Source organism: Epinephelus moara, chromosome 19 (assembly GCF_006386435.1).
Source record: "Epinephelus moara isolate mb chromosome 19, YSFRI_EMoa_1.0, whole genome shotgun sequence".
Classification (NCBI taxonomy): Eukaryota; Metazoa; Chordata; class Actinopteri; order Perciformes; family Serranidae; genus Epinephelus; species Epinephelus moara.
This window is the reverse complement of record NC_065524.1, coordinates 9,418,889-9,436,108: the sequence shown is the minus strand read 5'-3', so window position 1 is coordinate 9,436,108 and position 17,220 is coordinate 9,418,889. Positions and strand designations below refer to the sequence as shown.

Here is a 17,220-nt window from a genome sequence, read left to right as displayed (position 1 = left end):
TGTTGCTGTTGTCCCTGGTTTTATATGAGAAGGGGAAAAGATCGCTAGATGCTAGGCTAATTTATACAATGTAAAATGCCATTGACTTGTGCTAATAACGTTAGCATGTTGTATTGGTGCGGGAAATGTGTCCAGATAAAGACAAGTGTTTGTCTGTCAGTTCTGCGATTTATAGTGAAGCCAATTTGCATACTTCTGTTTGAAATTGCCCCTATTAAGCCATGTTTAATGTGTTTTGAATCAACTAAACTTTACAGCACCTGAACACAGTCCTCCACCGCCGACTAGTGTTTTGGAGGTGTAACTGCAGAGTGACACAGACACACCACCGCAGAAGTAAAAATAATGTGCAGTTTTTTTTTCCCCACGACTAATGGATTAGAAGAAGATTATGTACGACTTTAGTCGACCAAGAATTTCTTTGGTTGACTGCATCATTTCATTATCGCGATTTGATTTATTTGGTCCAGCATTTCGAAAGTCTAGAAGAGCCGCACAATTAAAGAGTTTTCATTCCCATTCAAGTAAGTGAAGGGCTTAACCGGAAGTTAGCCACCCGGGCCCCTACAAGTCTCTAGTGACATTGTTCTATGGGCCCCAAATGCAGATTTATCCAGGTAATTTCGTACTGTTTCCTTGCCCACAAAATCTCATGAACTCATGTAGACTAATACTTTGTGTTGGGGGTAGATCATCAGGGATTAATAATAACATTTAAATTCAATTAAATTTAACTGTTTTTACTGAAGGAGTGTATGTTTCAGTACATGGGATTTATTCAACCTAATTAAACTTTATTTCAAACATTTATTTTTTTGCTTGTTTGGTTTCTTTTTCACTGTGGTCGAATTAGGTATCAAGAATTGTGGAATTTCACTTTTAATGGTTTCGACTACTAAAATTCTGGTATTGTGACATGCCTACTCAGCACATTCACAGCTGTCAAATTCAGCATGATCACATGAATCAAGATCCATACAACCACAGATTACAACCAGACTATGGTTGGTATATGGGACATTTCTGAAAATAGTAATCATAGTAATCAAGTAGCATGTAGAAAACATGTTCATTTATTTATTTTAGGTAACTTTTTCCCCCACATATTATTTTAATTAATCCAGGCCCATTTTCATAATAAAGGTAAAAGTGTAATAATTGAAAAAAATAAAAATAACACAAATAAAAAAAAAATTCTCTGTTCTTTCTGAGTAGTCCACACATTTTTAGATGTGATGCATTTATATGTTGTTGGAACCCGCAGCTTCTGAGACTTGGCAGTCAGCTGATGAGCTGCTGCATTTTAAATGGAGGAAGCCTTTATTAATAAACACAATCCTGCGACATAGGACATGAATGCACCATACAGTCTGTCTCTACATACAAATACTGATGCTTGGCTTCTACATTTAGATGCAAGTGTGACCTACCAGGTAAAAAAAAAAATATAAAGACAAGATGTATAAATATGTTCTCTAAATATATTCAGTTTCCACATTCAGAAGTTTTAGAGGCAGTTTTTGCATGAATGCAGTAACTGCCTGTCTATGTAGTGGCTTAGTAGCCAATGGTGGCTTACTGTAACCGCAGCCAAATTGATTTTTGTGTTTAATTTCACCATTCAACCTGCTTCCCATATTTGGCATAAATGCTCCATTGTGACTTTAGACGAGCAAAACATCTTTTTTACACTTTATCCTGTTTGTGTGAAAAATGTCCTTAAATGGCATTCTGACTAAAAACAGAGATAAAAATAAAATAAACAAGCAGAAGAGTCAAATTTGAAAATGCACAGCGTAGCGCTCACATTGTCTATCATCCAACCCCAGGACATTTTCTGCCATATCAAAAGGCTTGCTGCAAGCGCAGATTTAGACATATGTCTCATCACTTTCTTCTTCTTTTTTTTCAGGATGAAATAAGCGTTGATGAAAGGCGGCCATTTTGTTATTTACATTGGAATGTTTTCTCCTTTTCAGGCTCCTTCGAAACTCGGCCATGGCTTGAAGCAGCGTTCGTATTTATTGTCTTTTTTTTCTTCCATCCTCCCACCCTTTGTCTTTCCTCCCTCTCCTTGTCATCTTCTCACAAAGGGACTGAGTGTTATTTCTGTTTGATGTGCGGAGAATGAATAAAGCAATTTGTAACATCTACATGAGAGTCTACTAATGTGCACATGCCAATGGAGAATAAAATATGGGCATCTATATAAATTACACTCCTAACAAATACAAGCCATGCATACGTAAATATATATTGTGTGTATGAGCCACACATGCATGCATAAACAACACACACACACACACACACACACACACACACAAAGGTAAAAGTGCTGACTGAGTTTCCAGTCCTCCTGCCTCCCCAGTGCACACACTCCTTCTCTGGATGGGAGCTTACAGCACACATTTTCAACCTGTGAGGTAGTCAAGATCTAGTCTTACATGTTATTATTAACATGTGTATTTAACAAAAAAAATAGAATTTAAATATATCACGAGAAATATATCACAATGTGGAGCTCCCTATGTCTTCGTGAAAATGTGTCCATATTCAAATTCATGTGACAGTTACATGATAGGATGTCCCTCAAATGCAGTGCAGTCATAACACTGTGTCACAGCACTAATCCAACCCAGTCTCACTCCTATTTGGTCAGCAGCTCCCGGTGTCAGACACGGGCACACAACACATTCTCACTCTTACCTTGTCGTAATGTTTGATTACGGACTTTCCGCGTCGACATATGATGTGCAAGGTACCCTGGGTGCATTGGTGTCGATGTTCTGGGATGCCATGTCAACTCTGCCTGTTACATGCATTGTGTGTTTTCAAAATACACTTCCGTTTTCACAGGAAATGTACAGTTTGCATACAGTCTCTTGTACATACGACATCGATACAACACCGCAAATTTGATGTGTTTTTTTTTTTTTTTTTTTACAACAAACAGGTTACATTTAGCCAACACACGCACACGGTTAGGATTAAGGAAAAAAGAACAGGTTTTGGCTTTACAATCATAAGGGAAGTGAACCTGCTGGGTGAAAGTTGGTGGTTGTTGGACCCATCTACCACCCCTCCTGCCCACCCTTATCAGACTTTCGCTCCCTTAACTTTCATTGTTGTCCTGCAGTGTTTTCCCCTGACGACGCCGGGCACCATTGCACTATAACAGCAACTAGCCACGTACTGTATCATGCCGACATGAAAGGATGGCTTTTTTAGTTGGTGTCTGATGCCGGAAGTCACTGCCCAAGTGTCTGCATTCGACAACTTTGGAGTGAGACAGGTTTGGGATGCACAGAGGCACCCTGAGCAGTGGTACTGTATGAGTGGCCTAAAGCAGCAGCACTTTTTGAGTCTCTACGCATCTGCTGTAGTTTCTCGAGCCAGAAAGTCTACATAGGCAGGTGGGAGGGGAGTTAGATGGGTTAAAGAAACTCTGGCCTGTCATGCAGGATACCGCTGTTCATGTACTGTTTGAAACCAAAAGTCAAACGAGTTATTTTAATAACAATGTAATGTGCGTGTATGTGTAGCATGCTATGCTTGTGACATATGTCACATGACGTATATGTTAGTAACTGTATTTTTTTTTTTTCTAAACCTACATGCATTTGTTGCCTTAATTCTAAAGGGGTTTTGGTTTTGTTTGTTTGTTGGTTTTTTTCAATAAAAAAAACACTATTTAATGGGCAGAAATTGTACATTTCCTGTAAAAATAGAAATTTATTTTGAAAAGACGCAATGCATGTAATGAGCATAAATGGAAACTCTGTCTGCGGGCATCCAAAACAGACACAGTAGGGGTACCTAGAGTGTGATATTTTGACTTATACAACAGTTAGTTCCGGCCCTGCAATCTGATTGGTCGAGAGACAGTAAAACCGTGATGATATTGGAGTACAACATCACGGTTATTTCACTGTGTATGTGCCCACTCTGCCTCACAGCTGATTGCGATCAACAATCAAATCAAAACTGACGGTTAGTGTCAGTTAGGTCAGCAGTTGCGTTGTAGGCTAATTAATTCATCCACTGTCAAACAGATTTATTTCCTAAAATAAGTTTTGAATTGAACTATGAATGGTCATCAGAGGAAGATGAGGGAGAGGAGAAGCTGAATCCATCTGAGCACACATCCAGGTTTGTCAGTGTTTCATCAGCGGAGCTCAATGACTTGGAGAAAAGCAACATACTGTCAGATCAGAAGGCAGAGTCGGCTGTGCCTGTGAAGCGACAGTCCACCATGCAGTCACCAGAGACTTATTTCACCGGCTGCACAATTAATGGAAACGTGCAGATAAATGTGTATAAAGAGTAAGTGCCTGGCGCACCATGTCTGCGTTACATAGCAACGGTGACAGCGGAGTCCTGAGGGAACTATTTTTGTTGGCGGAAGACAAATAAAATGCTTAAATTATCTATTTTGTCCTCATTTTTCAACATTTCTTAATCTTTTTATTTAATTTAACTGTTGAACTGTTGTTCAACAGTTCGGCACTCGGCCTGCGGCCTCGTGCCTACGACCGAATCACAGCCGTGACGATATCACAGTACAACATCACTCCCTCTCGTGTGATATTGCTTAATTGTAGACCCACTGACCAAATGACGGAATGTGTCAAGTTGGGAGTCAGAATGTGTTGACTCATCAAATATGTTTAAAAGTAAACTTACTATAGCTATAATGTTAACTGTAACATGTGAAATGTGCAACCCAATCACCAGAAAAAGTTATGGCATTGTAGGTTTCTGTAAATCGAGGATAGATTACATTTGCATTTGATAATATAATGGATACCTTGAAACTTTATGTGTCAACTCTACGTGGTGGTCTGGACCAAAACTTACTGTGAGGCTCTAGTTTATATGGTTGAGAAGAACATTTTTCGGCTAGCTGTTGGCAGCCAGTGACTGGAACTAGCTGCTGAGGGAGGTTGCATTGAAACACATTATAGTGGATTCAAGAGTTTCTCCAGTAAAAATGAGCATTGGGTGAGGTAAAATTATAATGTTCTCATAGTGTGTTAAAATGTAATTTTGTAAAATGTCATTTTTGGCAAGAAACCTGAATAATACAGTTGTTTCAGGGAGGAAATTATTGATGTTTTCACAGCAATATATTACTAAGTCTTAGGGCTGCTATGAAACTGCACCTACTTGAGCAACAAAAAAGTTATACAAAAACTAAACTCAAAGTGAAAAAAAAAAAAAACAGAAAAAAAGAAAGAAGATTGAGTGAAAACAAAACTTTTTTTTTTGCACAGATATCTAGACTTTTTTTTTTTTTTTTTTTGCACTAATCCCGTAGACCTACTTGTGGCTTTCTAGCACAGTTACATTGGTGTGCGGGTATCTCTATTGCTGTCCTTTCAGCAATATGTGAAATACATATTAGAGAGGATTTTAATATGTTATATATAGTAAAAGACTTTTGAAGCAGTTACGTTTTTGTTTTTTTTAACATGAAAGAAGGATACCTTATAGGTTGTTTCATAAATATGTGTGATTTAATCAATCAAAGATAGTGTTAAAGGCTGAATGATTTCAGTTACGTTTTATAATAAACATTTCTTTGTTTCCCTTGCACAAAAGGAGAAATAAATATCAACAAAAACAAACAAACAAACAAACAAACAAACAAACAAAAACATTGGTATCGGCCAAATTGTTATTTTAAACATTTCAATATTGGCCCAGAGTTTCACTGTTTGTGCATCCATAGGGAATGTTGTAAAGCACTTTGCTAAGATTAGTAAAACACTATAAATGCAGTCCATTTACCATTTATTTACCATCATCCATAAAATGTATTCTGGGCCATGCTATTTTTGCACTCTGTGAAAGTTCTTCTGATGAGAGTTCCTATGGTTGGAAGTTTGTTTATTTAAAATGCAGAGATACTGAGGGTCACAAACCAAAAAGCAATTACTGTGCCTCTCTTCTTATGTGCACTCACAGAGGAAGCTGACTGGATTGATAAATCTTTGAACTGAGCCCCACAACAAAGCTCCGCCTGTAATGCGGCTTTTAACTCAAAACCCCAAAATGGTACGACAAACCCTTAGAATGCAATCACACTTTGGAGCCCTCTGCTGTTCAGACGACACAATGACATATCCGCATGTGCATCAGGCCGAAGAAATTTAGCTGCTTTTCTGTTTTTAAACCTGACATATTAACATGCACATTTGAGTTCCCTGTCGCAATGATAGAAGATATGTAAGTAAAAGACCTAGCATAAGCATTGGCTATTTGCCAGAAATATTAAATGTTAGCGATTGCTCTGATTTCTTTCTGTGGAAGGTCCAGAGGGAGTCTAGTGGTTGAGTGTGGTCTCATTTTTCGCTTTCTGAAAGCAGAATACAGTGCCGTCTTTATTTCATAGGTTACCATTGAATAGAATGTATTCCTGGCTAGCCATCACTGCCCCAACTCCCCTCTGCCAATCCCCACTTCACACAGACAGTGGATGGAGGCAGTGGTGTCTGTGGTGTTGGTGGGGTGGTTGGGGGAAATCAGAGGCTACGGCTGGGAGATCCGAGGGGAAATTAGCCAGCACTTAGCTGCACACATGCACACCAGGCCCAGCTGGGAGACAGAGCCTCAGATCCAAGCATGGAGGACATGAAAGAGACACCAGCACTGCTGCCGAAGGGAGGAGATTCTCCCTCTCTCCCTCTCTAGCTTTCTGTCTTTCTCTCTCTCCCTCTTAATCTTCCTTGCATTTGCTCTCTGTCCTCATCTTTCATTCCCTCTTCCTCCCCCTCGCCTTCCCTCTATCTTTCTCTTACTCCTCTCTAAGGAGGTTTTCAAGAATGCATGTGTGTGTCCGCAAAAGTGCTCGTCCTATTTCTGTGGGTTTGTCGAAAGCGCGTGTGTGTGCTGTTGTTTTTTCATTGAACAAAATGTCCAACAAACATCAAACACAGGGTGGAATGGGAGATGTTTGGAGGGGGGCAAAGAAGAAAAATACACTACATGGTGAACAGGCTCTTCAAAGGGCGCACATCGCAGCCCTTTGACTAACATCCTGGGGACATAGCTTCGCTCTCACTCACACACACACACGCTCATAGGTCCCCTATGAGTCAGGGGTCATAGCATTTACAAGGCACTTGGTGTACAGTGGCATCAAAACACACCCAGCCAAGAAAAAAGAAGTGCAGGGAGGGCTGAGAGAGGCGTTATCAGAAATAGAGTAGGATTTCTCATAACAAAAACACATATCAATACTAAAGCATATGAATTAAAGCTACTTATAGCCAGTATGTTGTAATAAAATGCAGGGCACAAAGTCAACACCATTTTCCAACTAATGAGTGGCTGTTAAATTTAAATATTCACTAGCCATCCCCCCCCCCCCCCCCCAAAAAAACACCAAGCTCATTTTGCACCCTTCTGATATCAACCAATCAATCCATTGATCAATATATCAATCATTTATTCCTCACACTGGAATTATACAAGGTACAACTCCAGTGACGTGTGATCCCATCATCTTCTTTAACTTGTACACTGTAATTTAGCGCTTTTTTTCATCTTCTTACGTTGTTGGCCGCTGTTTCATAACTGTCCATGTGGAATGGTTTAACAGTCCACACGTGCTGACCTCAAGAAGACGTAGGGTCACTCCTTCTGAATGGCAGCACCACACTACACCCGCCTGTGCAGGGTGTAATGGTGTAGCAGTTCGCAGCAGTTCTGGGAGCACCTCACATTCCCACCAGCAAACCAGTCCTTGTTCACCGTACAACGCACTTCTCCTCTCTATTTCTCAAGAGAGTCCTCTGCTCTTCCAAATCGGCATATAGAAAAAAGAGTCACCAAGCTGAATGGCGCTGTCCAGGATTCAGCCAAGTTTCACTGAGTCAAAGGATATATCAGCTCCTGATTTCCTTCTGGAAACTGATGCGGCATGAACGTTGTCCAGTTAAGTTCCAACGCCTGTACAATGATTGCCAGGATGTAAGTTCAGCTGGTGCCATCTTCTCCATCTTTTCCTCAATCTTACTATATAATGACGAAAACTCTGTGTGTGTGTGTGTGTGTGTGTGTGTGTGTGTGTGTGTCTCTGTTCCACATTTTTCTCCTCACTGACTTGGTCAATCCATGTGAAATTTGGCACAGTGGTAGAGGGTCATGGGAGGATGCGAATGAAGCAATATTACATCAATTGGCCAAAGGGGGGCGCTATAGCAACCGATTGAAATTGCAAACTTTGAATGGGCATATCTCATGCCCCGTATGTCGTAGAGACATGAAACTTTGCACAGAGATGCCTCTCCTCATGAGGAACACATTTGCCTCAAGAACCCATAACTTCCGCTTATATAGATTTTCCGCCATTTTGAATTTTTTGAAAAACACTTCAAATGGATCTCTTCCTAGGAAGTTTGAGCGATCTGCATGAAACTGGGTGAACATAATCTAGGGACCAATATCTAAAGTTCCCTCTTGGCAAAAGTTGGAAAACTTACTAAAACTGAGCTTCTATAAGGCAATGAATATTGCGGAGGGCGTGGCTCATCACATAAAGGTGTATAACATCTCAAGGGTTTCACCCATCACCACGCAACTTTGTAGGCATATGACCACACATAATCTGAGGGGACCCCTCCATTATTGACCCCATCAAACAAAGTGGGGGTGCTAGAGAGCTGATTTCTTATCTAGGCCTAACCGCCATATTGATTTTTACTAAACTTGGTAGATATGTAGAACAGGACGCCTCAAGGTGACTGGAGAAATTTAACTCTAATTGGCAACTGGGTGGCGCTATAACAACAGAAAATGCTCAAAAATGGCTAAAATGCGACCGATCACTGTGGCTCCCCCTGTGGCCCAATGTTTTGTTTTTCTTTCTAATTTTTGTTAGGACTAAGTCATGGTATGGTATGCTGTACATAATCACGGAAACTGTCAGTGTGTCATTCTGTCAGTCAGTTATTCTGTCTGTCCCACGTTTTTCTACTCACTGACGTGGTCAATCTATGTGAAACTGCCCATAGGCATTGAGGATTGGCATAGGTAGAAGGTGACAAAGCAGCCAATGGGTATGGACTAGTGTTTACTGATGTTTACATTTGAAAACGTCAACCTGGCTAGCTAGTAGCTAGCTAGAAGTCAGCAGTAGGAGAGTTTACAAAATTGTGAGTTGATTTCCTCATCCTGATGATGACATGCAGCCGCACGCCACCATCGACCAACACCAATCATAAAAAGTACCACCAAGGCTTGCAACATGAACATGAGAGCTTTAATTCAGTTGATGTACTTACGTCGGTGGTTCCAATGGTCATTAGTCCAAACACTGTGTGCTCCCTTGCCCTTGACACAATTTCTTTCTGGACTGCACATTCCAAAATGTTTAATGCCTCATTTGGAATGGTGTCTGACATCCAGTTGTCTCTTTGCCAAAACCACTCACCTCCCATGAGCGAATGATAACATTGGTTATGCTCAGCGTCCACTCTTTGTCTTGTTTGGCTTTGTCCCTGCAGTGGAAGTCCCTCACATCCAAGACGATTTATGAATCTAAAAGGCAGCTCAAAAAACAATTGTCCTTTCAATTTTCTGTTTCTCTTTTTCTTTACAGCCTGTCCATGCCATCGATTAGCTCCTGCTACTGCAAAACTTTTCCCAAGGTTTGTTAACCCACGAACTAACCCCAGCCCTTGCTCTTTAATCTGATGTGATAACGTTGTCACATCAGATCAGACAAATTAATAAAATTAGCACATTTTAAACATCTTTTACATATATTTTACAACAGGTGCCTTATCATGTACTGTTTAAAATGTTCAACAAATGTTCAGATAGCCCATTAGTTACAGTAAAATGGCCAACTACAGAGCGCTGTCGGTACGATGTCTTTTGTAGGCCAGTGCGGTAGTTAGCCAAAATGGACTGGATTTGGTTAAGTGCAGAGAAGAAGCTCTGTGACAAACAAATGTTTATGATACTTATACATTTTGTTCAGCAACATAATCTTCACAAATGAACACCACTTTTATGATTTTGAAGCCTAAGTGCAATTGCAAGAAGAAAAATGCTAACAAACTATAAACGAACTACTGCTTGGACAAGTGTTGCCACCACATCAAGGTAAAGTCATGCTCATTGTGATGACGTTCTGTAATCTCATTTAGCCACTTGTTAGCAAGTGCCTTTTTTAGACAGCTTCAAAAGGTATTATTATTTACTGACAATGAATGAGTAAAGGAATGCTGTAAATTCTCATTCATTTCTGTTAAGTCTGAAAGACTAAACTTGGTTGCTTCATCTAGTTACGACACCCAGACTTTTTGGTGAAGAATCAGACTCCACTAGTCTGAGAATGGTAGACATTGAAAGTCAAATAGGAAGGTAAAAGGACATATGGGCTTATCAAAGAATTTTACCCATTCATTGTAACCCAGTTTATATGTGTCAGCTCGTTACCTGCCTCACCAGTTTACCTATACCAACATTGTAGGAGCCTATGCCTCAAGGTTTACATTTTCTGTCTGTCTCATTATGTGTGTGTGTGTGTATGTGTGTGTGTTTGTGTGTGTCTATCTCTCCCTGTCTTACTCTCCTCACCCCTCCTTTCCTCTCACTTTCTCTCTCTCCTCATCCTTCCTCCTCCCCTCCCCTTCCTCTCTCTGCGTGCCCACGGCCCAGCAGTAATTCTGTGTTTATCAACTCTTTATTATGGCCCCTCGCATCATCATTTACAATGGTAGCATCTGCTCATTGCCTAGCCCGAGCATGGGGCAAATTGCTTTTATAGGGAAACAGCCAGTGAGGACACACACACACACACACGCACAAACACACACAGCAGCGACTGTGCACAAATCAAGACGCCGAGCCCCGGCCTATTTACAGCAGTTGTTAACTTTCCTGGCAGAATCACACACAAACACACAAACACTTCACTTCTTCTAACAGGATCAAATGATTAGCTGGCCACCATCAGCGAATCAAAATGAGTCCCAAATCCAATGAGGGAGCTGTTTTGATTTTCCTTTTATTTTCCTTTAACATCTACCTGACGCCGCAGTGTGAAAAACAAATATCACATCTGGCTTCACTGCTCTAATTTCTGCGTTTGGCTCGGTCTAATTTAGCTGCTACAGCAATGTGGGAAACAGTGGGGAAGCAGAAAATGGCAAGACATCCTGTCTTTGTTGTTCGCATTTAACACATTAGCGTTCCCTAAATGACGGGGATGAGGAGATGGCGAGGTGAACGTGTGGAGGAACCTGGTAGTGGGGAAAAGAAAAATGAACGCAGTGCTTGTTAAGAGCGATCCTTCCAATTATGAAAAGCTCCTCATCTCCGTCCTGTAGGGATGTGGAATGGGAGGGTGGCAGTTTGGTTTTGTACAGATGTTTTTTGTATAATTGGCACTACAACACAAAATCAAACTGGATTGAAAGGAATAAGATGCAAACATATTAGTTAATGAAAAGCTATGCCAGTAAATACTGCTATTAAAAGGAATCCTGTTATGAGCTCGAGCAGTAAGATGCACTCTGATTATTTTATTTTTTAAGTAATTATGAGTGCTTGGAATGGTTCCCATAAGCAAATGAGATAATGGTCAAGACTACTGGCAGTCTTTATCAAACACCAGTAGTATTGTCAGCTCTGGTGTTACTTAAAGTTAAGGCCATATTGTTTCCTCCCTCTCTTTGTCCCTGTGTTGAATGATACAGTCAGTCCTTCACTTCTCCATTATCTGTCATTTTTAGCTGCAATTGCAGTGTAAAAAAAAAAAAAAACAGCTTCCCCTTCAACTTTTTTTTCTCTATAAGGCTTTAGACTCACCTTCACATTAGATTTGGTTGCACACAATGAAAAGCACTGTAGACGTTGTCAATGTTCTTGTTACATCGGTTAACATAGGGATGATTTCTCGATGTTAAGATCATCTTCTTCGAGTCCTTAGCAATCTCAAATGTCGTTTTGCCAGTATCTAGCGCAGGTCACAGCTGATGGGGTCGGTTCAGCCAGGTCTTGGGGGCTGCACTGGGGGGCATCATCACATTCCAGTAGATGGGACATGGTCTGTACTGCTCCACAACTGCATTTGTCTTCTGTGTGATATTTCCATTCTTTCATCAGTGCTTTGCACCTCCCCTGCCCCACACGTAGTCTGTTGAGGGTCTTCCAGGTTGGCCATGGGAGGTCGTGCCCTCTGGCGAGGCATTCAGTCAGTGTGATTCCTCTCTCTCCATTCTTGGGCTCGGGTGTTGAGTCTGAACCATTCATCTTCCCAGATGTTGGTCCTTACGGATTCCTTGGATGTCTGGAGAGCTGTGACTGTTTGCAGGAAGCTGGATCTGGATTTCAGTCTGGGTGGGGGTGCTGTGTGTCCGTGCAGGGGGTGCCTTGTGTCTTCCTCCTGTGCTCTCTGCTCATCTTGAGCGATGATGGATTGCCTGATGTGAGGGGGTGCAATGCCAGCTAGGGCATAGAGGCATGGGACAGGGGTTGACTTTATGCATCCTGTGATGATCCGGCAAGTGTCATTAAGGGCTGTGTCAACCAGTTTGGTGTGGTGGGATCGACTCCAGCTTGAGCAGGCATATTCTGCTGTGGAAAAGCAGAGGGCTAAGGCGGTTGTACGGACAGTAGATGGGTCAGCGCCCCACTTTGAGTTCACCAGTTTGCGCAGAATGTTGTTGTGGGTGTTGACCTTGGCTTTGGTGTTCTGGAGGTGGAGCTTGAAGGAGAGTGTCCTGTCAAGTGTGACTCCGAGGTACACAGGGTGGGAGTGATTGGAAAGTTTGTGACCATCCCATGAGACACACAGTTCTTTTCCTGCATCTCGGGTTTTGAGATGGAAGCTGCAAAGTTGGGTTTTGGATGGGTTGGGTTTCAGGTGGTTATTGTTGTAGTAGGCTGACATATCTCGAAGGGCACTTTCCAGGACTACCTCGATCTTCTGGAAGTTCTCTTGTTGGGTGGTAATGCAGAGGTTATCAGCATAGATGAAACGGCAGCATTGTGGGGGAGTGGCTGGTCATTGGTGTAGATATTGAAGAGGAGAGGGGCCAGTACGCTGCCTTGTGGTAGGCCGTTTTTTTGGGCTCTCCATCTGCTCTTCTTATCGTTTAGTTGAACGTAGGAAGCGGCTGTTATTGAGGAGGCTTTTGATGACTTGGCAGAAGTCGAGGTCACCAGTCATGTCCAGAAGTTTTTTGATCATTGTGCGGTGCTAGACAGTGTCATAGGCAGCTGTGAGGTCTATAAAAGCTGCTCCGGTTATGAGTTTGCGCTCAAAACCGTCCTCAATGTGTTGGGAGAGATTGAGTAGCTGCCCAGCACAGGATCGGCCAGGACGGAAACCAGCTTGATCTTTGGTCAGCTTAGAGTCTATGAGTGGCACGAGTCGTTGGAGTAAAAGCCTCTCGTAGAGCTTGTAGGTGATGCAGAGGATTGAGATGGGCCTGTAGCTCTTTGGGGATGATGGGTCTTTTCCAGGTTTAGGGATTGCCACGATCTTGGCCTTTCTCCATACAGATGGGATGGTTTTCTGTGCCATGCACGAGTTTAGCATTTCTAGGAGCCAGGTCTTTGCTTTTGGTCCCAGATGCAGTGTAATTTCCGTCAGTATGTCGTTGATCCCTGCTGCTTTCCCAGGTTTCAGCATGCTCAGTGCAGCTTCGAGTTCTTGTAAGTCGAAGGGCTTGGTAAGGGCACTGGCTGGTTGTGGGTCGTCTGGTACCGCTGTCCGGCGGTATTCTCCTGTGGATCTGCGGCAGTTTTGGCTGCGACCGCTGGCCACCAGCTGTGCTGCAACAGAGTTTGCTGTGATTGTGGTGAGTGTGGGTGGTGAGGTACGGTCTTCGCCAAGGCGGCGGATTGTGGCCCATGCCTTCCTGCTGTTGTTGGTCATGTTGGTGTTCTCTATCATCTCCTTCCACACTTGTCTTCGCTCTTCCCCAACTGTATTTATTAGGATTTCTCCGAGTTCCGTGGTGGTGGAGAAGAAAGGATCCTCATGGTATTCCCTGTAGTAGGCTTTCAGCAGGTCGCTGGATGTTTCTGATAGCCCGGGGATGTACTCGGTCTGGCATCCTCTTGGTATGTGTTGTCTGGCTGACCTTTTCAAGAGTTCTGTGAAAGTGATATAGTTGTTGGGATGCGGTGGGGTGCTGGGGATAGAGCCTTCGATCTCCTGCTGGTATGACGGCCAGTCAGCTTTCCGCAGGTTGAACCTTCTACGGAAAGGGATAGTCGTTGCTTGGAGAACGGATCTGATGGTTATGGTGATTGGCCGGTGTTGAGTGTGGGGGATAGGGTCCAGGACCTCTTTCACAGCTCTGGATGAGCTCACACAAACAAGGTCTGGGTTATATCCTCGTTTCCATCTGGCGCTGTTGAAAGATTTTGGCAGTTTGGCGTCGTGAATCAGGGTCAGGTGTTCCGACTCAAGCCAGGTTTCGACTTCATCTCCATCTTGGTGGTTCACTTCATAGCCCCACAATGTGCTGTGGGAGTTGAAGTCCCCGATGCTGATGTGGTATCTCCTCTTACATCTCTCTGGTAGCTCAGTGTGGAGGAATGGGCTTTGGGGTGGTTTATACACCGATGTAACAGAGACATTTGGGAGGGCAACAGTGATGGTTTCCATTTGCCTTTCGGTGGTGTGGGTGCAGACCTCTTCGATGTTAAGGTTTGGTCTGCTGAATACAGCTGATCCATACTGTCCGTGTCGGGTCTGAGCCACCAGCTTCATTCCAGGGATGGCAGGTCGGTGTTGTGCAGGGCCAATGTGGGTTTCCTGCATGCAGACTAGGTCAAAGCATTCGCTGTCCTTATCCGCTGCAAGGGTCCTAAAGACAGAGGGATGTCGTATGCTGTAAAGCCCTGTGAGGCAAACTGTGATTTGTGATACTGGGCTTTATAAATAAAATTGAATTGAATTGAATTGATTAAACTGCCTGTAACAGTTTAAGCAGGTAATAGTTACTCCACTTTGACACATCGATGCATCAGTATTAACCACCATATTATGTATTACACAATAATATGCCATGTACCAGCCCAGTCTCATGGAAATCCAAGATATTGACACAAAGTCTTTACAACATTTTACGTGGTGGGCGAGAATGGTGTTAAAATGCTGTGCTGACAACACACAATCAATGCCAATGTAAAGTCAACAAGGCAAATTAAGTTTTGGGAGCAATAAGGTTCACATAAGGGTGGGAGGCGTAGCGGACGGGTCAAACAAACATGAACTTAACCAAGTATTTGTTGGTTCTCTAAACATAACCAGAGACGGTTTGAACCAGACATGGGGATGTGAACCCCAGGGTGGGGGAGCCTTACTGTGCCAAGTTTGCATGTTCTTCCCGTGTCAGTGTGGGTTTTCTCCAGGTACTACACGAAGGCTAGGTTAATTGGTAAATTGGCCGTGGTTGTGAATGTGAGCGTGAATGGTTGTCTGTCTCTATGTGTTAGCACTGAAATAGTCTGGCAACCTGTCAAGGGTGTACCCCGCCTCTTGCCCAGTGTCAGTTGGGATAGGCCCCAGACCCACTGTGACCCCTTGCAGGATAAGCAGTAACAGAAAATGAATGAATGAATAAACCTAACCTAGTGTTCTTCTTTTCCTAAACCTAACCAACTGCAGCTGTTTCACAACAAAACTGCCACTGGTCATAATGACTTCACATTAGCATTATTTCTTCATTGCCAGCACATAATTTTAACACATTTCCTGCCAACCACCACAAAATGCAGTAAGAGGTTGTGTCCATGTCACATCTCTTTCCATGAGAATGTGTTGCATCTATAGAGGCCTTTTTTCGACGGGATACTGTTTTTGCTCAAAATACTTTGTTACTGTTGTAATGGAGTATTTTTTACATTGTGGTATTGGTACTTTCACTTAGGTAAAGGATCTGAATACTTCCTCCAACACTGTCCTTATGTAATAGTGTTTGTCTGCACAATTATCTCACAGTGTTGGTTCAATGGAATGACCTCTCGTTTGAACCATTTACCTAGGCAGGGTCCATAAACCCACTTTTATTGTAAATGGCAATTGGACTGTAGTCATACCACACACACTCATGGAGCTGTAAGGCAAGTCCTTTTAAACCATCTTCAACATGTGAACAGGTGGAGCAGGGATCCAAGCAACAACTGTACCATACGTATTACATTTACTTGGCAGAAAATTTTGTCCATAATTATTTAGGTGTTTTCATACAAACACATAGTGGAATTTGTGTTTTGCTTAAGAACACACAGACACTATTTAAGAAACTAATTTGAAGAATGATTTTCTTAACAGAGAACTTAAAATCATAGTCACGTAAAATCTATATGCCATCCACACGTAAACAGACAAGCCATGTAATTAGAAGCTACAAGTGATTTAATCATTGAAATGTAATCCAGTTCTTATCTACAAGTGGTCTACTAATATAATATGAAACTAATGTTATGTAATCATATTAGGAGCACTCAATCAATGTGTAATATACACGTAATTTAATCACAGACATGTAATTAATTTCTAATATGACAACAAGATTGATCTAAATGAACTATAAACAACGCTACTACCACCAGTGTTACTATTACCATTGCAACAATACATACTTGTACTGTACTAGTTTGTGAACAATTCAGACCATTTTTATCAACATCAAAAATGAACTCTACTTAATGTAACACTTGTTTTATATCTTTCGAGGCCTGTGTGTGTGTGTGTGTGTGTGTGTGCGCGCGTGTGTTTGTGTGTGTGCGTCTATACCACTTCCTTTGCAGTGATATAAGCCTGACCTGTCAAAATGGATGATGTGCTCGTTCCTGTCACTCAGTGTGACACCATGACATTCTTCTTTGCTGGTGTTTATAAGTGTGTGTGTGTGTGTGTGTGTGTGTGTGTGTGTGCTGGTGGTGGGTGGAGGTGGGGAGGGGGTTTGGGAAAAAGATCGTTGACATTCATGTTTGCACACGCACACACACACATACCCAGAGGCAATGTTGCGATGCTCAACGGTGCCGTCACCCATCAGGGTCTTTAGTGTACACACAAACATTACACATTGCACACACACAGAATGGTCACCACTATGCCAGAGAGGCAGAGGGGGTAACGGTTTAGTATGATGATCAGATACAGCACAGTAAAGGCTGCACACACAGTAGATTTAAATTTACCTTCCAAACAAAGTGACATCCCAGACAGCATTCTCTGTT

The 17,220-nt window shown here is 42.3% G+C and overlaps 1 long non-coding RNA gene across 3 annotated transcripts in view; it reads right to left on the bottom strand.

The window, feature by feature from the left end:
- The window catches only part of LOC126406598 (uncharacterized), a 298,656-nt gene that overhangs the window by 144,505 nt on the left and 136,931 nt on the right, over window positions 1-17,220 (bottom strand). The window lies entirely within an intron of this gene.